Source organism: Nylanderia fulva, unplaced genomic scaffold (genome assembly GCF_048542155.1).
Source record: "Nylanderia fulva isolate GAGA-0341 unplaced genomic scaffold, ASM4854215v1 Scaffold6, whole genome shotgun sequence".
In the NCBI taxonomy this organism is placed as follows: domain Eukaryota; kingdom Metazoa; phylum Arthropoda; class Insecta; order Hymenoptera; family Formicidae; genus Nylanderia; species Nylanderia fulva.
This window is the reverse complement of record NW_028190698.1, coordinates 6,154,253-6,177,967: the sequence shown is the minus strand read 5'-3', so window position 1 is coordinate 6,177,967 and position 23,715 is coordinate 6,154,253. Positions and strand designations below refer to the sequence as shown.

The 23,715-nt window shown below is 34.3% G+C and overlaps 1 protein-coding gene across 2 annotated transcripts in view; it reads right to left on the bottom strand.

The window, feature by feature from the left end:
* Atg16 (Autophagy-related 16) overlaps window positions 1-23,715 on the bottom strand; it is a 387,422-nt gene that overhangs the window by 342,587 nt on the left and 21,120 nt on the right. The window lies entirely within an intron of this gene.

Here is a 23,715-nt window from a genome sequence, read left to right as displayed (position 1 = left end):
CGCGAATAAATATACTCCAAGTACACGTATATAATCTGACGAGCTCCGGCGCGAATACGTGTGAAAAGAGAAGCGTATAGGTATGAAAACGCGAAATAAACTCTTAAATATTTCATGACGAACGAAAGATGTGAATTTACGTCACATAGACTGCAGGAAGATGGTGATGTGTTCGGTGATGGTGGCGTAGCGAGAGGATAGGCACCGGAAGGACGAGGCGAAAGATGCAGAAGGGATGTGCTAGTGGCTTGGTAAGAGCCCGACTCGAATATATGTTGGATGCGGATAGTACGAGCGTGGTGCGGCATATTACGTTGTTAATACAGTGGATATCAGAACGTGAGCGGCTGAGAGAATCACAACCGTTCTAGTTCCCTTCTTTGCTTTTCGTGATCCTCTTGCGCCAACCTCGCTCTTGCGCACATGGTTGATATTAATAATAAATTGGCAAAGTTAATTAATAAATTATCAAGATTGAAAAAGCAAAAATTAGACGACGATGCTCCAATATATTTATCTCTGATCGCATATATTTGAGAAAATAAGAAATATTAATCACACAAAGGATATCTATCTCCTTTTATTCTAAAGAATATTCAAAAACTTGAGTAAATAGTCGATATTCTCTTACTTTAGATTCTTTGAAAATACAGCTTTGTTTCTCGTCGGAGAGAAAATTTCAAAATGGTGAATCTCGAACATGATCTACACTAGTCGCGGTACCGTCCGTTCGCGAACGAGAGAACAAAGTTTGTAAAATCAGCATAATAGAACTAACATTATATAGAACGATTGAGCTCGAAAGTTTATTCCTGCGCAAACACAGGCCAATGTAATCGGTCGGTATAAATTTAAAATTTCTGCATATGTGTATCGGTAACGATAATATAGTGATAGTAGAACAAATTGTACAAAAGAAATATCATGATACCCATCTAGGTACATCTTGAAATCTTGTCGCCATAAAATTCGCGATTTAAGTTTTATAATGTCACAAATCCACGGCTATGAAACGCCCGAAGGGCGCGTCGCGCCCAATAATTGGATGCTCTATTCTCGTAATAAAATTTCCTGGAAAGTCCGCTTAAGGGCACTCATAAATTTCTATAATATAAATTCCTGAATAGTCGTTCAACTACATGCATATGTTTAAAATGTTTTTAACGTTAATATATTTACTCATTTTATTAAGAGAAGCAGAGTTATAAAATTAAAATTATTCTATATAAACGTAAAACGACCCGATTTATATTTGCATAAAATGTCAGAAGCGCAGAGAAAGCACTAGATGATCTTTTCTTAGAAAATGACGTTATTTCTTTTTTTGTCGACTCTTATTAACTATGTTAATAATAAATGAACACTGTAAAATTTAAAACTGTAAAAAAATTATTTAAAACAAGATGTAATTTATAAAAATTTTTTTCTGGCAAAAATGTTAAAGAAACGAAGATTCTAATGAGATGTTAAAGTCGCACAAAATATGAAAATCTACTCAGAAAAGTATGATTAGAATGAATAATTATATGAAGAACTAATATTAAATATTCATAACTTTAAACTTTTAATACGCTCTTCGACAAGTGTAAAGTTTTTTTGGAATTAATTTTCGCGAATTTTCTATTCAAACATATGTATACTTTGTTAATACCATTGAAATAATCAGTTATAATTTTCTAGATATATTGTAGCTTGTAGTTATAAAATACCTTGTTTCCACATCTCTGGACGAAACTAATTTACTCTAATGTAATCGTTAGTCATATTAGTAAAAGCATAATTACGTAATCCTATTAATGGGCAAATGTAAAGATAACACATTATAATTGCTTCAGTAATTATATAAATGAATCATTAGATTTTTAATTATTCAACCCGTACTTATAGATGCGTTAACACGTGCGTTCAGATATTTGATTATATTTGTATCAAATATATATCATATCTGTATTAATGAATTTTATATAATACTGCTTTATATGAAAAAGCCCTTATAAAGAAAATTCTTGGTTCTTATAAAGAAAATTCTTGGAGTAAAAATATTAAATCGCTAATATTTCATATACATATATAGATATATATTTCGCTAATATTTTAAGCAAATCTGCAGTAACAATATAACATTTTGACATATACTCTATTTGGATAGGTCTAAATTTAATTCATCCATTTTGAGACAATAAATTCATCAGATGTTTTTTATTAATTTATTAACATTCTTATAATACATATACGTATAATCTCAACTGGAACATGTTAAATATAATAGTAATCAAAGAAACAAATAATAAATACTTATACAAAGTAAAAAAACTATAACTATAATTGGAATATTAAGAAATATTATTAAGCAATAAGAAATCATATACTAATACATTACCTCAAGTTAAAATAAAAAATAATGCAACACTCACCAATACGATGCGCAACGGCGGAATTGTAGTACCTACGCAAGTTGATCTGTAAGATATAAATATATTCAAATTAAAGTAATGTCCAAAATAAAATAATAAAATATTTAGTTATTATATGGGCAATTGAATTTTTTCATACTTTAAATAAATATTTAATAGAAAAAACAATACATAATTCTTTCAAAAAAATTTCTTTATATAAATATAAACTTTTAAAAAATAACAAAAAATCTAATTCTTATATAAGAAATTTAATTATAAATCTTATGTAATGTTAAAATATATTATACATTATACATATATAAAATATAAATTATTGCAAATAGCATTATAATTATCTTGAATGTTTCAAAAATCTGGAATATTTTATATTACACAATACTGTAAAATGAATTACTTATTGTGAAGACAAGCTAGTAATTAATTTCAAACAAATAATAAACAATAAAATGAATCAAGTTATAAATTGCTCACCCTATGGTTGCTCCGCTGTCACCCGATGTTTTTCCGAGTCACTTGCTTCTCTTTTATTCATTCTTTATTGCTTCTTCATAGCACTCACATCCGTTTACGACATTCACTCGCGAAACATTGTTAATTACGATTGCGCACTAATCAGTAGAACACGATAGCATGACACTTTGTATGACACTTCTCACGTAATAGTATACAATGCACTTTTCCTTATATTGTAACAGAAGAACATAAAAAATATGTTAAACTACGATATCTGCTTAGCACTCAAGAATCACACTGCAAAATTCGTGTATTATTTATCGCGCGATAATACTTTTTCTATTACTAACAAACAATGTTCACTTTATTTCAGAGAAATTTTATTATTTTATATCATAACACAAATTAAGAATAAATATGCACATACAAATTAAATGTCAAAATAAATATTTGCGAATTGTAAAAATATACAAATTTCGTAAAACATATAACTAATAAACGATTCGTGCAATATTCTACAGTCTCTAAAAAAAGTTTAAAGTACATTTATATCGCAGCGAAAAGTTTAAAATATGAGACGAGAAATCATCGCAAAACAAAGTATATTTAATTAAATATTTCGTCTATAAATATCGGAATTAAATAACAATTTATAATTTCTATTATGATTTTATTATTTCTCATATGATTTCAATTTCTCTATATTAAATTACAAGAATATGCAAAATATGTGCTTTGATAACTGTCATTTACGAATTATCGCTAATTGTAAAAATTGATAATAATTAGCGCTTATTCGTGAAAGATAATGCGACAATGCAGCCGTCTGTACGTCGTTCCTACTACTAGCTCGAGCTCATAATCGCAGCGCAAATGAGAACAAGGTGACGGTATGTCAACAATAGACTATACGTCGCTACTAGCGACGATGAATTGACAATGTTTATGTTTGGCTTTCGTTTTGTAGCGTATAGCGTCTAGTATTGTATGTGATCGCTTTGTCATTATTCGCGTGATGAGACTTGATCTAATAAGAACGGCACTGCGCATGTACAATATATCGTCAAACTATCATCTGCAAATAAACGTGAAAAGACGATTTAATTTAACAAATTGACAACTTGTAAGCCGCAATTATTTATCATAATTTGCATATTCTTATTAATTTACTAAAATAACCAAATCATAAAATATAAAAATTCTTTAAATTGTCTTTAAATTATTCTTAAATTCGATATTTATGAACGAGATCTTTACTTGAATATATTTAACTTCAAAGATTTTTTGCGTTAAGAAATCTTTAATTTTTTCGCTGATTTATATATAAATAATATTTTCTAAATGATCTAGTTCTGGAAAACGCAAAGTACACAATTAAAAGATTTAAAAAAGCTATCAAAAAAACCATCGTTTATTAATTACATATGTGTCGTATATATGTATAAGTTATCGATAAACTATATTTTTAAATATTCAAGTTTAAGAATATTCATTTTAATTCTATATTTATTTATTTGACTTTTAAATCAAGATAATAAAATTTCATAAAATGTAAATATTATTTGTTAATGCAACAGTGATAGTATTACCATATAGAGTGACATATGAAATTTTCGCATCACGATTTTCGAGGGCTAAGCATATCAAAGTTTAACATAGCTTTCATTTTCTTGGTCTGCTATTGCAGTACAATAAAGTGCGCATTGCATGCTATTAATGTCGAGTGTACGTGATTGTCGTATTTTGTTAATTAGTGTGTGCACAATCATAATTACCAGTGTAATTAAGTGTTTTTGCGATAAATGTCGTAAATGTGTATGAGTACCATGACGAAGTAGCTAAGAATGAACAAAAAAGGAGGGGAGAAGGAAGTTCAAAGAAACATCGAGGGACAGCGGAGCAACATAGAATGAGCAATTTAATCTAATTAATTTAATATTGTGTTACTTGTATAAAATTTTTTTAATTGTTCGTTTATCTCTATGGTAATAATTTATTTTACATTATTGTGCAATGTAATACTATAAAATATTCTGCATTTTATTTTAAAATACTTAAAACATTCTCTCAATAAAATATTTGCAATAATTCGTATTTTTCCGTAGATATACAATATATTTTAATACTATTTTTTCAAAGATTTATAATAATTTAAATTATAAAAGAATTAAATTTTTATCTTTTTTTTGAAACATTTTTAAATCTACAACAATATATATTTTTTATTAATTACTTATTTAAAGAAAAAGTAAAAAAAAATTTATTGCGCGTAATAACTATATTTTTTAAAAATATTAATTCTTTTGGACATTATTTTAATTTTTAATATATATATATATATATATATATATATATACATATATCTTACAAACAAAGTTGTATGTTATAACTCCGCCGTTGTGCATCGTACCAGTGAGTGCTAAATTATTTTTTATTTTAACTCGAGGTAATGAATTTAAGAGAATTATAACAGAGAAAAAGAAAAAGAAATAAGAAAGAGAGACTGAAAGAGAGAGAGAGAAAAAAGAAGAATTATATTATCAGTGTATAAAGATTTAAATTTGCAATAACAAAAAATAAGGAAAAAATACAATATTCCTTAATATTTTTGTTATATTTATATTAATTTTTTATTATTCCTAAATAATTATCAGTATTCTATTTAAACAAATTAAAAATTAAAATTAAAATTAAAAGTGTAACATGTAATAAGAATATTATATAAATAGATTTTAGATAAATGTCTCTTATACATTGTCTCAAAATGAATGAGTTGAATAGTAAATATATATAGACACACATATACATATATGTACTTATAGATATTTCTGCAGATTTGCATAAAATAATAGCAACTTTTAAATTTTTACTCCAAAAACATTTTAAACTTTAACAAAATAAAAAATTATATAATTCTATTGTCATACATTTGTATCATTCGTAATCATTATTAAGATCAAATGCTTATTTAAAAATGGAAAGCACGCTATGTGTAAACATATTCAAAAGAAGCAATGCAGACGCATAAATAGTTGATGCGCAGATGAAGTTTTCGTAACTGTGAATTGAAGCATGAAAACAATTATTATCGATAGATACAATTGGAGCTCGTTTATAGGATCGAGATATATCCGATGACTTCATTTGCGAGAATATCACAAATAATTATTCGGCGCGATATACAAGCGAGTTTGAGCGCGCGAATGGATTGGTTAGCTTGCTTAATGAGAAACGAGAAATCCAACGTAGATGACGTAGATACCCGAGATATCTGCGACAGTGAAACTTCGAATAAACTATGCGCTGTCCTGAGTTTCGTTGTAAGCCGGTATCCAACAATAAACCGTCAACGCAAGCTAAGTTTTCCCATTATCCATTAACCTAATTAGAACAGATTTTGCAGTATTGGTAAGAACGCGCTTTCTAAGTTAGGGAGCTGTGGACTTATTGGCTCATGTGATCGTACATTTATGTATTATATAAAGCGAACAATAAACGTACATATATTTACACATTACTCTAGCGATATGCTACTTACTGTTTATAAAAACTATAACGTATCATTGAAAAGAAGATATTAGTAATTTTATTATAATATATATATATATATATATGTATAATGTAATATCTGGACTTGAGAGAGATATATATCAATAATTCATATAATACATTTTTTTACAAAAAATAAGCTATGTTTTGTATTTGTAACAACGCTGCATTTTTTCTGATCAAATTTTCATAAAATATTTGTCAAAACACAATTTTATTTTTGTCGATCAATATACGTCATGTCTGTGTCAGCAAAATATTTTCGGAATGTTTGAAAATAAATTAACACACGTTTTTGTATTCCAAACAAAAATCATGTTTTAATTTCACAGTGGATGGAAAATTATAACGGTTCAAGCCGCATGCACGGGTGCACGACACTAAATCCCATCGAATATAAATTACGAATATCGTAGACAATAGAAGCAACAGTAGAAGATTCATATTCACGGCAGACTGTTATACGATAAAAAACAAACATACATTTCCACATTCATACACACGATTGGATGACTTAACGTAAATATTCACATCTTTAAATTTAGCATATTATGTGATATGCAAAAAACGTGAAATGCAAATTGCTGTAATATATGATATATTCAAGAATATCTTTTATCATTTTATTTATATGGTCAAAAAATTTAAAAACTAATTAATTTATAAAAAGGATTGTAATTCAAAATATAAAATATTTCTTTTGTTTTTAATCCTTTCTAAAATCATGTAGAAAAATAAAACATTTTTCGGTAAGTTGACAAATAATCTCAATTCTATAAAAACTTTGTTATTAAAATTATTGAAAAAGTTTAATATATAGTAAAAAAGAAAACTAATAAGTAGTGAGAAAACACATTAAATTTAGTTAGAAAATTGATAAATAAAAATTATAAAAATTAAAAGTTCTAGCATATCGTATCGTAGCGTACAAAGGTACACTCGCGTATACCATATGTGCAATGTGTATGTACACATTTGAAAATTTATATACGTACATAATTTTGTAGAAGTTAAGGATTATGTTTGGACATGAAATATGAATATGAATTGGCATCTACATCGCGCGCTGCCGAACTTGTAAATTATATTGCGATCCGAATGTAATAGACAACCGAGAATGCTTTTGGGACGATTGTTTTGTCATTCGGCTTCTTAATTAACAACTTCCGAAAAGCGAGGAGAGCTCGCCGGAAGGATTGGAACGCAAGGGAAGACGAGACGAGTGTTTCCCGAATCTCTCACGGTGGATGGCGCTAATTAAATCTCAGCGCCAACCCACTAAAGCGGACGCGACGAAAGCGGAGAGGCGGAAGGCAGCTCGCGCACTCTTAAATGCAATCTGCATTTCATTAATTCGTTCACGATTCCGGAGATTTTATTCGTTCGTTTTGACAGGAGAGCTTCATATATATATCTCGCTGCTAAGAACCTGTCCATTCTAAGGCGTTTAATGTCTTTATAAACGTGAAACTGGCAACGTTAGAAATTAATGCATGTTAAAAATATCATTACATTTATTTAACTACTTTTATTATAATTATATTATTAAATAAATGTAATTATATTTTTTCTAATTATCAAATAGATTCAAAGATTTATTTCTTTTTATTGAAATAATTTCAAATCTTTTCTATAAATTATTCATTTATTAACTATCTAATTATTAGTGGAAATAATAGTTTATATCAAAATATTAACTATATTAATGTAACACACGAAAACAACAATTCGGGAAAAGGTTTGACGAACAAGTGCGAAAACTAGGAAAGCTCAGGTTATTATGCATCAATTTTCGAGTTCACTGATCGCATAAATTTCTTCGCATAAATGCATATTTACTAGTGCATCATTTCAACAAGTTCGCTCGGCGACTAAGGCTTTTCACAACTGCAGTAAATCAGATGAGAGTTCGTACTCGCATTAAAACGCGCATAAATATCTAACGAATTGAGAAGCGCGCGCGCTTGAAATGTTTACTGCTTGCTCGGAAGTCAGGTTTTTTTGCGGAATGGTATGTATTGTGAAAATAACGGAAATGCGTTCGACATATGCATGACTTAATCGTGAGAAACGGACGATGCTCTTTTTCAATTCACTAGTCCGCGAAGTCTACGAATGGCGAAAATCGATTAATCGCACAGTTGTATGCGAGACGGGATGAGAAATGGCACCGCACTGGCGCTTGACAGTCGAAAGTAAACCAGATCGTAAAATTCTTGTAAAAGTGACTAGATATATGAATCAAGTATCAGTTGTGCGAGCGACATTTCCATCTCTCGTCGTTTCAAGACGATTAAGAGTTGCGTCCGCGGTTCTCACATATTATACGCTCTCGAAGCCCAACTAGGTGCTTGCGGTCTTATCTATCTTTTGTGTGCCCTCTTTTTCACCACCCACTTGCTAAATTTACCTCCGCGAGCGCGGTCGGTCGTCCCATTAGTATTTTTCATAGAGCCAGCTAACTATGTCCGCGGGAAGCAAACCCCCTATTATGCTTAAATCCCTTATCGTTACTGTCCGTACCATATATTCTTGAAAATCGCTTCCTCGTTTCTACCTTCGACGGCAGTATTAGAATGGAACGGTCCGTTCGTTTCGGTAATATGGACTCGTGGGACGAAAGCTTCACGTTTCGTTCTACGTCGACAATCCTTTCAGATCGTCGATTTAAGCCGCGGGCGACATCACGCCGTTAGTAAACTGCTCCTAGCAGAATTGCCGATAAGAGTTTACGATTCGCTTCAGAAGTAGTCGTTCGTAAGCTAAGAAATGCGCATCGATATTTTTTCAACGCAGGAAAAAAAACGCATTTATTAACATTAAAATATTCTTTCGATCGATTAAGCTTTAATTATAATACTTAATTCACCACAAGTGCTTCATTTCCCCCCTAATATTGAATAACTTTATGATCAAATCTCATTTAAATCTTCTTCGAAAAAGAATGTTTCTTATTAATTATTGATTAATTAAAAAATGTCTAATTAAAATTCACATAATCTAATATATATATATATATCGATTTATAGCATTATATTATATTATAGCATTACATATATTATTAATTATTATACATTTTTTAACAAAAGAAAATGTGATCTAATTTTTGTGAAAAAAATGGTCTTAATCTTAAATAAATCTAATATGAATAAGTGTATATATAAGAGAATTAACTGAATGTAGCCAAGAGCGATATGAGAAATGAGATTTAGAGCCGATATCAGGAAACTCTGAATATTGCACGGCAAGCAAACCAGAATTAACTGCGAGAGGTTTGAACAATCAAAATTTCCAAACATTCCAACCACTGGCGAACTGCTGCGGGACAAACAAGTTTAAATTATCGATTCAGCATCCGCTACATGTAGCAAAGTGTCATGTATTCATTGTTGTTATGAACTAATAGTTTCCATCCGCCTGCCAATCGATCTCGCTTCAATATTCTGCGTGGTATCACTTACGAAAATAATAGAACCGCAAACCTAACTAAAACCCGTCTTTCACCGATAAAAATAGCTCCATTAGGTAAAACCAAACATGATTATCATATAAAACGTTCGTTTTTAGAGATTATTACTCCATAATGTTCATAATATGTTATAAGGAAGATTAAAAATTATTAAATCGATTAAATCTACCACATTACTCTATCATCCAGTAAATACCAAAATTTATTATCAAACATAAACTTTAAGCCGTCTTCAAATGTATAAGATATGCGAATAAGTCCCGAATAAGATCGTATCTCTTGCAAACACCTGCTACGACGATTTGTCATCCATAGCAGAGTTTTCGGATTCGGTATATTCCCGTTGTGCGTTAGAACAGCTTTCAGCAAACACTTTAAAATACAATTTGTCATTCTTACCGGACGATGGCTTTTCTGCACGTTTTAACTGGTTTTCGTGATGTGACTTATTAAGGACATACAATTAATTCTTGTTTTTCTATCAATCTTGAAAGCATAAAATATAAAGAAGTTTAAATAATTATTCTTCTGATAATTGTTATAATAATTAATCCATGTATAATATGCGCTGTCTATAATAAATTAGTAAAGAAGTATCAATTTTTTTAAAGCTTGAAACATTATGCTTTGTGGGATAAAAAAATATTTAAAGTATCATTTGTGATTTGCATGTTTAGATATAAATTATGTAAAAAAAAAAAAAAAGATAAAATTCCAGCAAGAAAGCAGTTTATCATGCTGAAATCCAATGGTCCTGGGAACTACGTCAGCATATACGCGCGAAACGTGGCTAGTAAAATCAATGAGCGTGCAAAAGCAAGTACAAGCGCAAGTTGTATATCTAGAGCGATGGAAGGAGAAAGGAAGCTTTTGCGTTTTGCACAAGGCTCCTCTCCTACTTTCCGCCAATTTGCACCGTTGCAACTTGAAAAAGGGCAAGACACTCTTTCATTCTCTCTTTTTCCTTTTTTGTATCTTTTTCTTTCTGTCCGCAACATTATTGCTGAAATGAGTAGGTGCTTCGTTCAAGGAAACGTGGCTATGGTTACGACGGAGGGGTACATTACTGGGAAAATACCAAAAGAAACTAAAGGAAATGGCGAAGTTGGAAAATCCAACGAGTTTTCCGGCTACCTCGTTCCACACTCTTTCGTCTTCGTCCATGCCTCTACCTTTTCGCTATTTCATCGAGCCGCGGTGCTGTCAAATCATTCGTATGGACGACAAGGGAAGGCACCCGGGGGCCGAGGTACTTTCCGCGAAAAGTTAGTACGCAGCGGAAGTTCAACGCTTTTATTGATCACGCGAACTTTTGCCCCGGGTAGTGGAGATTTTGAAAAAAAAAAAAAAAATATTCGGTCGAAAGCTTTATCTGAATGCTGATTTGGTATTCATTCGTTACAGCTAAAACTCTCGTTGTATTTAATGAGAATCAGACTTTATATTGAATCGTGTTTTTTTTTCTCTTTAGTTTTGCTTGTAAAGTACAAAACTTGCAATAAAACACGCATAGTATCTTAAAGTAAAAATATAAACAATAATATAAATAATCTCGGTTGACAATTTTAGCATCAGTACGTACTTATTCAAAATGTTTGCTTAATACAGATATATTATAGATGATATTTTAATAAAATTCATGATTGCTACCTACATGTAATATCGAGTGTCAACCATAACATGGTGTCATATACAATTCGAATGAGACCAGTTCAAAAATTTAAGTTTTATTAATACTCAGGACTACGTGAACGAAGATAGCCGAATAATGTCGTTTTGCGAACGGGGACAAGATTTATCTTCTGAATAACAGTTCCGAATTTAGAATTGCGGCGCCGAGACGAAAAGTATTTCATTACGTTACTAGATGAAGTAACACTTCAGCGACATGGAACACGAAGTATAAACGGACAGAAAGAGATGTTAACTTAATTTTGAGCGACGTATCGCATTGCTCATCCTACTACCATCTTTTTCGAGTCTCAAGATAATTGCAATTGAAAAAAGAAAAACTCATTTTATGTAAATAACAATTTTAACATCAAACAACAACTTTATACGTAACGACATATGCATATATGTACGTATATGCATACGTTCGATATTTCGCGGGAGAGAAAACGTTTCTTTTGTTCCTATTCCATAATTAAAATCATAGTTGAAATTTAATATCGTCCTCATAATTTTTCCTGCGCGTTGTCCGTCGCGTTGGAGCGCCCTGGACCGTCTCGTCGGGATTCCTGCCACGATTTTCGTATAAATCTAGAAGAATATAATTTTATAATATGAAAAAATTCCAAACGGGGTGACCCATATTTCAAGACCCGACCGAGCGCGCTGGGACAGGAACATCTCGTTAAATCAGGGCTATTTATTTTAGCCTCCGCGCCGACAGCACGGCTGTACCTTTCGAACTATGCCTGGGTGCTCTTCAAAGAGGCGTTTGCAAATAAGGCTGCTTCACTCAGAGATAGAGAGAAATACAGAAAAGTTGGGAGAGAGAGAGAGAGAGAGAAAGAGATACCGAGATTCCACGTCACGGCGACATCTCGTTGCGTTTCGGGTTGGTTAAAGTGATTTCTGCATTATAACGCAACGTGACGTCGGTGGAATAGTAAATTCTGTGCAGATTGCGCCGCTATAAAGAATCTGCATAACCTCACGGCGGTCATAACCCTGTCGACGACAAATATTTTTACGTTCCAAGCATTTCGCAGCGGAATAAGCCTCGCCGCTATTAAATTCACGTATATATATTATGCGAATCTTTATAGCCTCTTAAACAATCACTGATATTCTCCTTTTTTAGATTAGACGTATAACGAATAACGTAAACTGTATTTCAGAATTTAAATATAATATAATCTTTGCATTTTCATAAGATGTATTCGCGGTCTAAAAAATATTTACGCGCATAAATAAGAATATTTATCATTTCACCTCTGTTTTATTATATTTTATTATATGCAATAAAAAGGTAAAATTCCTGAAAAGAGAGCTAAGGTTTATACATTGCGGCAAGTAGTTAGTAGTAAGTTTCACAGTTAACAGTAACGCGCTTTCGTAAATATTTTGAAATTTTAATGAAAAATATTCATAAAATGCTTAATATGTTTATATAATCCTTACGAAAGCAGAGATTTGCTTGAATCTTCGTAATTATTTATAAACTTGATTATATCTTTTTAAGGATTATTAATTTTTGACAAAACATTTACATAACCATTAGGAAAATATTGCAAAACTTATGATTGATTACAGCGACACTATTAACGTTCATTAAATTTATACAGTAATAATTATGTATAAATCATAATAAGCATTTCAAATACATATGCGTGTGTAAGATCGTAGAAATTTATTATTAACATATAATCATATATTAATTGACTTAATATAATCATATATCACAACTTAGCATAAAGTCAAATTAATAAAATCATAACTTATAGGTGAATAAAACGAAAAAAAATGTTTCAGATAAAAGTTTTTTGTTTGAATAAGAAGAATGAAGGTAGCTAACATTTGCATTCACTTTCCATTAAAATTCCATTTTCTGCATTTCCTACACCATATAGATATTTTGCATTGTGCCATAAATTTCAACAAAAATAAAAGAATGTTTTGTGATGTTTTAGAGATATCCATTTGTAGAAACATCTATCCATACAGTTTAATCTATGATTTTATTATTATATACATATACATACATATGTACACATGTACATATGTGTGTATATATATATAAGAGTACGATAGAGAGAATCTAATAATGCTAAAAATATTTTCAAATAGAATCTAATAATGTTTCACAATTTAAATTTTCAATCTTTAATCCATACATATTTATTTATTTCGTAAGCTTTTGTTAAAAAGAGAAAAGAGGAAAAAAGAGAGACAGAGATTGATCGATCAATTGACCGCAATTCGTAAAATGTGTCAAAATGCAAGCATAAAGTTCACTGTAAAAATATTTCAATAATATGTTTAAAATAATCCATTATACAAAAAACTGGATATATATATATATATATATATATATATATATATATATTTATATTTTTAACTTTCTGTCTTATTTGCATTGAACCCTCGGATATGATTTATATATCACGCAAATTTTTCGACTTATTGTTTCCACAAAAAATAAATTGACAACGTAATTTATACCGTGTCGCAAATAAAATATAGCGTAAAAAAATGTACGAGCGTGGTAACTATTTTCAAAATAAAATATTAAAAAGAAAAAAAAAGGATGAGAAATAACGGGTGAAGCAATAATGAAATACGAAACGTCATTTTAAAATAAGGACGAGCCTTGAACCGTGTTCTCGTCGTTGTCGTGTTCGATCATTTGCACCGCTTGCATCGTTCGATCGTGCACGCATGTTGCATAATGCAGCGCTTTACCGGGCGATAACTTATCCAATCACCGCACTGTCAGTTATAATCAACCGATTCCATTACCCGATCGATTTATTCTAATGAAACGTGATCGTTATTTATCACCATTTTCAATCGCAAGCGTCAGCTCGATTTTTTCGATCGCGCGGCTTTTCCACGCTCACGAAAGATTCGGATGGATAAAAAGCGAATGAGCCATAGCGGTGCGATAAGGTCAATTTCTGAATGCCGGAGAGAAGCTGCGCACAGAATAGTTCTAGTAATCAGTGCACTTCGACGTATCCATTTCAACAAGTAATAATACATAACTCATAGTAGGATAAATGAAATGCTCCGCAAGTAGATCCAGAAAGATACAAATCGGACAGATCAATTTGCTTTAGTCAGAGAGTACAACACGAGTAATCATGCTACAAACGAATTCCATTTCGATACATTCACATGACTTGCAAACGCGATGTTTTTGTAATTATCGACATTTCCCCGACCGTGAAAGCTAGGTAATCGAACGCATAAATATTCCATCGAAAACACAAACCAATGTGCATCCCAAAATTAATATTCTGCTGATGAAACTTTGCAGTATATAGTAAAATAAAAATAAAATTAGAACAAATTACATTCGCGAGAAGTTGCGATCATTTTTCAATTAAATTATGATTGCAGTATTTTTCCTTGTACATTCAAAAACATATTTATTATATAAGCAAGACATATTTTCTTGTCAATAGAAATAGAAATTAAATAATATTTTATCAAAATAATATGCATTTAGTGTTGGATATATTCTGTTATTATAAATAAAAAGAAAGATATTTCTATTGAATGATAAAATTTAAAATATACTATATTAAATGGTTAAAATAAAAAATATATATATTTCTTTCAAAATTTTATACCGATTTAATCTTTTTACTCTCTCTCTCTCTCTCTCGCAGGAAAGTACATTGTGTACACGTGATCCAATCCCTTTTGTGTCAAAATAAAATTGTGAAATAGAGAATGGCGAAAATACATCACATCGGTTACTCACAATGCTAGGCACGATCACTCGCTATAATTCAAGTATATCCATCAATAAGTCGATACCGAGAGATACAAGAAGAGAAAGATTGGGCCTCCACGTCGTCATCAGTGTAGAGTAGCGCGCCTGTTATTACTCTACCAGAAGCGACGCATTAATTTGCCGGGCGTCCCTTATCAGTGACGTTTCATTTGTCAGCAGGTTGTACCATAAATGTCAGTAAGGGTGGTTGCCAAGGTGCCTTTGGAGCACAAACTCGCATCTTGCGCGTCAGATGGGCGGTGACGGCAAGACGCTGCGTGCTAGCGAAGTTTATGCTCGTAAGGGGGATGACTGTCGTCAGCCTTTCTCTCTCTCTCTCTCTATCTATCTCGACAGGGAGGTTTTAAAGCCACGCGGTGGTTAAGCGTATTCTTGAGATCTTTTTCCCGACTCACTTTTCCCCAATACATGCATCATGTCCGTCGCGTAACGACGAGGAACGTTCGGCCGGCATACATACTACATCACTGTCTAAATTTATAAACACTGGTATACGAGACACGTGGAGTACAACGTCCTTTAAATAGCGGAGCATAATACCATTCGTGCAACTGCGAATTATTAAAATGGCAAATATTATCCTTCGGTAGATGCAAGTTATTATGCATATGCAGCAAATTCGAAAAACGGAACGGTCATTATCGGATTTTAACATGTGCTTTAAAAAGTTGGAATTAGTTAGATATATTATTCGAATAATTATATTATTACTACCTGCTGTTAAATAATAATTTCAATCGAATGATAATAACTTTTGGTAATATATAATACATATTTTTCTCGATATCATCTATTATTCGATAAACAAGAATTTCCCAAATTTTTATTTGTAATTTTATTATTTATAAAAAATTTAATTAAAATTATATTTATATAAAATATACATTCCAAATGCTCCAAAGTCGACGAGAAACTAATTAGAAATATATCCAAAGGACTCTAGACTTTATCTTCACACGAAAATTTATATATGTGCATTTCGCTCTCTGTAGGCTTATTTAAATTATACATGATTAAAATATGACTAAACTCGTTTCCGCTGTGAGCGGTGCGTCTGACTTTCCGCTAACATAAGTCAAAGAGCAATCCGCAAATTCTGCAGAATAGCCTAACTGCTCTTTTCTTGGGGAAACGCTCGCGAAAGGAGGTAAATTCCGTTCGTCGATTCCGCCGTTATGTCGGACAGGAGATGAGGGGTGGAGGGGCGCCAGGTAATTAACCGATGTTCCGATTCGCGGAAGCGAAGCCTAGTATTCGCGCAGTCGGACCCCGGAAACCGCGGGCGATCGTGGCCGGAATCCAAACGCAATTAGTTACACGCGCGGTAGGTTAGGTGCAAGACCAGACCCTAGCTCCTCCGTGTATGTACACACTCGTCCACCTGTATGCGTGCACATGTGTACGCACACATGTGCACGGTCGTAACGATGGCGGTCGCTCGAACAGCCGGCAGCGGATCTTTCGCCTTCCCCTTTTACGGTGCTTCGACCTTCCTATACCGTAGCCCAGCTACCGGGGGCCTCTCTTTTCACCCTCCTCATTTTTTTCCAGCTAGTTAAATAACACACTGCTCGTATAGCGCGGGCTGTAAACACGAGCGGGAAAGACCGGGCAAGCCCGAACGGATCTTTGACGGCGTAATGACGTCCTCCCTTTAACAGGATTCCGCTGTCGCCGCCGTATCCGAGGTAATGGTCGAACGGGAAACAGCGCGAGAGCTGCACTGATGTAATTGATGGCAATGATACGGTGTCAACGCGAAAACAGACATAATCGTGACATAAACGACTGCGATGTCCGCTTGCGTGATTGCGGTACGGTAGCGTAAAATGGGTTAACGGTCGCATCAGACATTGCGATTGTCCACAAATAGATATTTTACGATTTACGATATAAACCTTGTCTTACGTAAAACAAATTACACGGAAAATTTATTTTTTTTAGGATCTATGTCTATAACCGCATCAAACTTATGATATAACATTCCATAATATTTTTCCTACGATGCTTTATAAAATACATATATTGTGTTAAAAATATACTTTTAGCAAGCTGTAAAGGTATTGTATAAAAATCTTAAAATACCTAGAGAAAAATGTAAAAATATAATCTGCGACTGTATGCGTGTCGAAAAGTCAATAATACTCTAGTGACGGAACTAACATTATTCGGTGGAGTGAAATTGTATTCCACTATCAGGAAAGCGAAATTATTCCATTACGCAAATTCTCGAGCACGCTCTCAAGCCTGGGTACCTTTAGCATTACTACGACGGGGATTGTTTTCCATGAGCGACGGTGGAAAATTACTTTTCGCTCACGCGCAATCGCCCTCGTACGCCGCCGCCGTCACCGCCAAGTTGCGTATTCCGCACGCGGTCGCAATCTTGGCGACAGCGCGGTCTCGCTTCCCTCCGGGCGACCCCTTCCACCGACGACGCGAACTGCCACCCTGCACTCGCAGCCCGTAGAAATTCGCGGCTTCGCGCCCGAGGTCCGCTAAGTGAATGCATAAATTTCTCGCCGTTTGTTTTAGGCTCCCGCCCCCTTAACGCGCCACCGTCGCCACGAATGCAATAACGCGACGTGTTTCTTTGGTGCTTTACGACTCGCCGTCTTGGCGTCTACCGTAAATGGTCTAATAAACAGAGCCGGGTTTAATATCGATGAGAGATCGCCCCGAGACAGGCCCCACTCCATCGTTTTTCCCTCTTCGTATTCCGCAAAGATCCCGACACCTTCCTCGATCTCCGCGAGAATCCACCCTCGCGCTAAATCCCGCGCTCCTCGTTCTCGGCTCATCTTGCGCCACGCAGCGCGTCTACACCAACACGTCTACATCCGCCACCGCCGTTCCGGAATGGAAGACTCCCTACAACGATCTCGCCCCCCGACCTTCCCTCCCGGTCGGCGTTCACAGAGCTACGGGTAACACGGCCTCAGCAACCGCATTCACCCTCGGCAGCCAGGAGACTGTGTGATGTACGAGGTGAATTAATAACACCCACTCGGTGGTCCAACGTAGACACATCTATGTATGCATGCACAGTACATATATATAATATATACATATGATATATATATATGTATGTATATATGTATGTATGGATGTATTCTGGTTTATATAGAAGAGATAGGTACGAATATATAATATTAGATCTGGTACGATGCAAAAAAAAAACAGCACTTCCTGCGCCTGAGGCGCATAATGTTCTCCCGCAAATGTTTCTCGCCAGATCGCGACAGGGTGGATATTTCTTCTCCGAACTAGTTATAATTTTCGTTTTCGCGGCTTGCCGAGATCTTATCGAATTTCCGAAACATTGTTATACCGCGCAGCTATCTCGCGGGTTCAGCCAAGCGCATCCTGACAATGTGCAATTTATTAAATTAAGAGGAGGAAGTGAGTTTACTTAATAAATTACACATAGCTATGTCGGCATATACTTAATAATTCGTAATGATTTTGCATAAAGTTAAATCTTATATTTTAATAAGATATAGTAATATAATTTTAATGTTTAGGAATAAATCTTTTAAGTTTATCAGCATATAGACAGACTATATACATGTATATTAAATTTGTATAAGATAAATAATTTTTGTGCATGCTCAGGAAATTGTATAAATTATTATTTCAAATAAATACCTTTAATGTAACATGATTTTCGTTATGTAGGTATATCGTGCTTTCGCAGATACAAATCGCGAGGAGAAATGTTTCGAAGTTTCGACGAGATCCACAATGGGATAAGACTGAGTTACGAGGGAAAATAGTGTCGTTAGAATCACGCGATAGCGGCAGATTTCGGTATTATTGTACTCGACTGGGTCGTAAGATAGGTGGGCAAGTATAAAGAGATGACGGTGGTATGAGAGGAAAAGCTGGCAAGAGTTTTATTTAGGTTAGATGTTGCTTTACTGAAACAAGAGAAGTTATAAAGTTAACTAAGAGTGAGTTCGGTTCTTACTTTGATGCATTACAGTTCGGTTATGCTGTATATACATTTTCTTAGAACAAAGACGAAAAGTTGGAGAGATATCCTTGCTTCGTGCATTCCGCACACTTTATTGAAAACGCAGAAAAATATTTTTTATCGAGAGAAAAGGGAATATTTCTTGTATCAAAAGATATATATGGTATACATCTCGGTTAAATTATTTCAAATATACGATTTTTTTTCATTCTCAGTAATAATAATTAAAGAGAGCTTGATGAGAGAAGATTTTCCTTCCAGAATACAAAATTTATAGATTAAAATCCTTCATTAATATTCTAAAAGCTTTACATAATTTTCCCACTAAGAAGACATAAAGATCAAACAATCCATTATCTCCTAAAGCGCGAAATTATAATCCTAAGCACCTCGTGGCTTATCCGTTTCTTTCCGTGTACTTGACTTTTTCGCGTTCTTCGCATCAAAAAATATTGCTATCACGCGCCTGGCGTCGTCTGGCAGCGCACCGCGCAAAAAAAAAGCGTCCCAACGGTGAAAGCGTGACTTAGCACATTCTCCGCCTTTTGTATTCGTCCGGTAACCTCGAGAATTAATTTACGCGGACTCCTAAGTGCCGCGATGAAGATTGAGAGCGTCTGGCCCGAACTCCCCCGAGATCGCAGGAGTATTTTCGCGCCAAGACGCGCCGTGTCGCGGCGGATCTCGAGGGGATTCACCGATCCGTAGTCGAGTAGCGATTTGCATTTCATCCTGCGCTCGTGGTGCGAGGCGTAGTGCGGGAATCCTGTCGATCGCTGAATTACTTACCTGTCCACGTACACCGTCACGATGGCGCGAACGAGACAGAAGCAGGAATTACAAACGACTGACGACGATTCACGCGCGTTTAGTATGCGGAACAAAAGCGGTCCAGAAATTACACACTCTGAAAATGAACGATATGCTGTACGCGTACTCGGAAAATTTTATCGAAATAGTGGAAACAGGTTAAAGCGATTCGGAGTTGCCGCAAATCGCCAATTTTTAGAATTTTCCCTATTTCATGATTTCTACGTTGAACATGTTTGAATAGCTCTAATTCGTTCTCCCGGTTTTCATCAAATTTTCAAGGAATATCTACTTGTATACGTATTACGCTTGTGCACGGAAAATTTGAGCGGTTCCAACGGCAAATAATCACATTGCGCGTATGTAAAATCAAGCATGTTGAACAAGCGCCTCATGCGAGTATAACTTCGTTCGACCATATCGCACTGAATATAAAATTCAAATGCAAAGCCCATTGGAAATGCGCTGAGGGTTTATAAAACCATATTAAGATCGCCATAAGAGTTCTCCCATCCAAATATTCTCTCTGGGTTAATTTATACTTATTTATCTCAAATCTTCAGCAAATGTCTTGATATTATAGCTATTCTCAGCATCTGTGTCTTAGCTTTTGCGTTTTTCTGACTATCATATATATTGAAAAATCTGTCGCCGCGAGAAAGATAAATGACGAAACTGCTGAAAATTCGAATATGTTCATAATTGATAAATATATTATTCAAAATGTTAAAAAATGTTGAAAATATATAATTTTGATTAAACGTATAAAATAAAAAGAGAAATATATAAATCGATATATCGTTTGTAAAAGAAACTAAATTATACTTTATTACGCGCGTCTAAAGACAGTTGCCGTTTTATTAAATTACCGTCGACTGTGATTTCAAATAAAGATATTATCTCGTTGAATTAAATAGAAGTAGCTTTTCTGCTCACTTATTTAATAGAAATTTCATTCGAGTCCATTTCTGAATTGAAGCAATGCACGGTATTGAAAGTTTCTGATTTGAACAAATCGCGTGGCTTGAATATGTAGTCAATGCCCGAGGCAGTCAGGCAAAGTTCAATCGATGCTGCATATATCTTCGAGCTTGGCAAGTTGAAAATTTTCACGCATAAAAAAACAATTAAAAAAAAACCAAGAAAAGAGAAAATAAGAGATAGAGTAAGAAGAGAATGAATAATGAAAGAAAAGGGAAAAAAGGAAAATATAGAGGCGAAATAACGCGAAGGTAGAGGCGAAGGTGCCGTATGCAGGCGAAAGTTGATTGCCGCACACACCGTGTCACGTGAAAAGGATAGCGGACCTCGCTTCCGACGATTGATAAGAGGAGCACGATACGCCGATTGGCAGCTCAATCTGCCTCTTATTCTGCGATACAATGTACCGATACCATAACCGTACCATATGCCCGTTATCGATCGCGACGATCGACAAACTTTCGTTTTCACTCTCGTACGATAGACGGTTCGCTCGATCATCGCTCAATCGCGAGGTGAGACTTTGGGTTAACGTGTATACGCGCGCGTTTCGCTGCACGAGCTGCATTTCTCGAACATCACCGATCGTGACTCGATAATATAGGTGATAGGAAGACTGACGATGACTCATTGCTTCGAGAGTAAAAGTTATGGCGCATATCTCGCGGTGCGCTATTCATGACATATGTGTGCACAGCAATGTATGCAAATGTAGCGCGATATCAATAAGGAGATAATGCGCAGATTGTGAACATGAGAAATGCGTTGTTTATGATTGCCTACACACGCACATATACATTTTAATATTCGTATAAATATTTCCAATAAACTTAAAAATCAGTTAAACATTTAACACCCTCTCCCCCATCATCCCTGATACATTTTATCTTTCCCGGAAAGTGGAGGCAGCAATTACAAACTCGAGCCTCAGATATGCTTATGTATATTATCGATCATCCTAACACACCTGATCAAAGGAACATCGCCTACTTGGACAGCCAGCTGACACTTTGACCATGTCATAGGTGCGTGTATGTACGACCGTCTGTGATATGTCAGTAGCGACTGGATGGATGTATACATAATTAATATGTACACGGTAATATGACGCATATACATATATATGTACCCGATACGTGGCATGTGAGGCTCCGATATTCACGAGAGAGGAAGACTCGATAAAGGGAGAATGTATGCCTACGTACAATATTATAACGCACGACTGAAGCTTGTGAATCACGTGCGATAAAACTGATGCTAAGGGACGATTTTATCCGTAACCCGAACCAAACTTCTTTAGGAGAATGCTTAAAATTAAATCGCGGTACTATCACAAACGCGATAAATTCGCACGCACATTCGGAATTGCAGAATACACGATAATACGAATAGGTAAAATAATGGGCGCGCAAAGAAACACGGGAGGTACAATATCGCGGTTAAAGTCTGATATCTCCTAAAAGATACTCAAGTTTACAGTTTGCTCGGGAGGATAATAGCGCAAAGGATGCGCTCTAGCGAAAGCTGCGGTGATTCTTAAAAGAGAAAGTCACGCGCGCGGACGTGGGAATAAGTGAAAACGACGTAACTTTAGAATTGCTCCTCCGGTTTGTACGCGCTTGGGATTTTGCGCGCAAGAGGATGAAAGAGCGAGAGAGAGAGAGAGAGAGAGAGAGAGAAAAGGGAAACGGTTTATTAAGATTTTTATTCCGGTGTGAGGTAAGATTTTGTTTCTGTAAGTAAAACATCTCTGCGCGGAGAATTTTCTTAGAAAATAGTGTCCGCATTGTAATACAAATAAAATATAATTACTATTAACGCGCAAACCTGCCGTATATTGCATTGAATATAGTGAGAAGCCTTCTTTCCACGCCCCATAAAAGGGTTAACGCTAGTGTAGACTAGTATGCCTACATAGCAATTTTCTCATTACTATGTCCGACTCGGGAGAAAAAATAGCAGCATCGCGCGAATAAACGGATCTTCGTAAAAGAGAAAACTTTCTTAAATCAAAACATTCTCTACAAGACTTATAACGGTAACTTATAATTCAAAGTTTATGCGTAATAAATAAATTTCATAAAGTACAAGAAATGCATGGAAAATATCAGAGATGCTATTTCTAAGCAGATATATATATATATTTCACATTTCGTGAGCGTTGATGTATAAAATTTCAAGTAATCCGCACGGAGAGTTGAATTAAAAATTTAATTCTGAGATAGTTTTTGTACACAAAGATTTCTTATGACTATACAAAGGATTATTCCATTATGATGTTGAATAATAAATGGAAATCTTTTAACTTCTATTTAATCAGCAAGATAAAGTTTATCCTTAAATATTAACCGCGCTGCACCTAGAGTATTTTGCATAATTGAAATTTTAAGCTACCCATTCATACACGTTATCGCATCGTTGTATATATAATTGTTGTTCGAACATGCGATATAATTGTGGGGAGTAATGAAAATCCACGGAAACTCGATCGATGATGTACGCACGAGAGGGCTTGAAAATCATTGAGGAAGGACATTGTGGAGAGGAACACAGAGAGAGAGAGACGCAAAGGACATAGTTCGCAACGTGA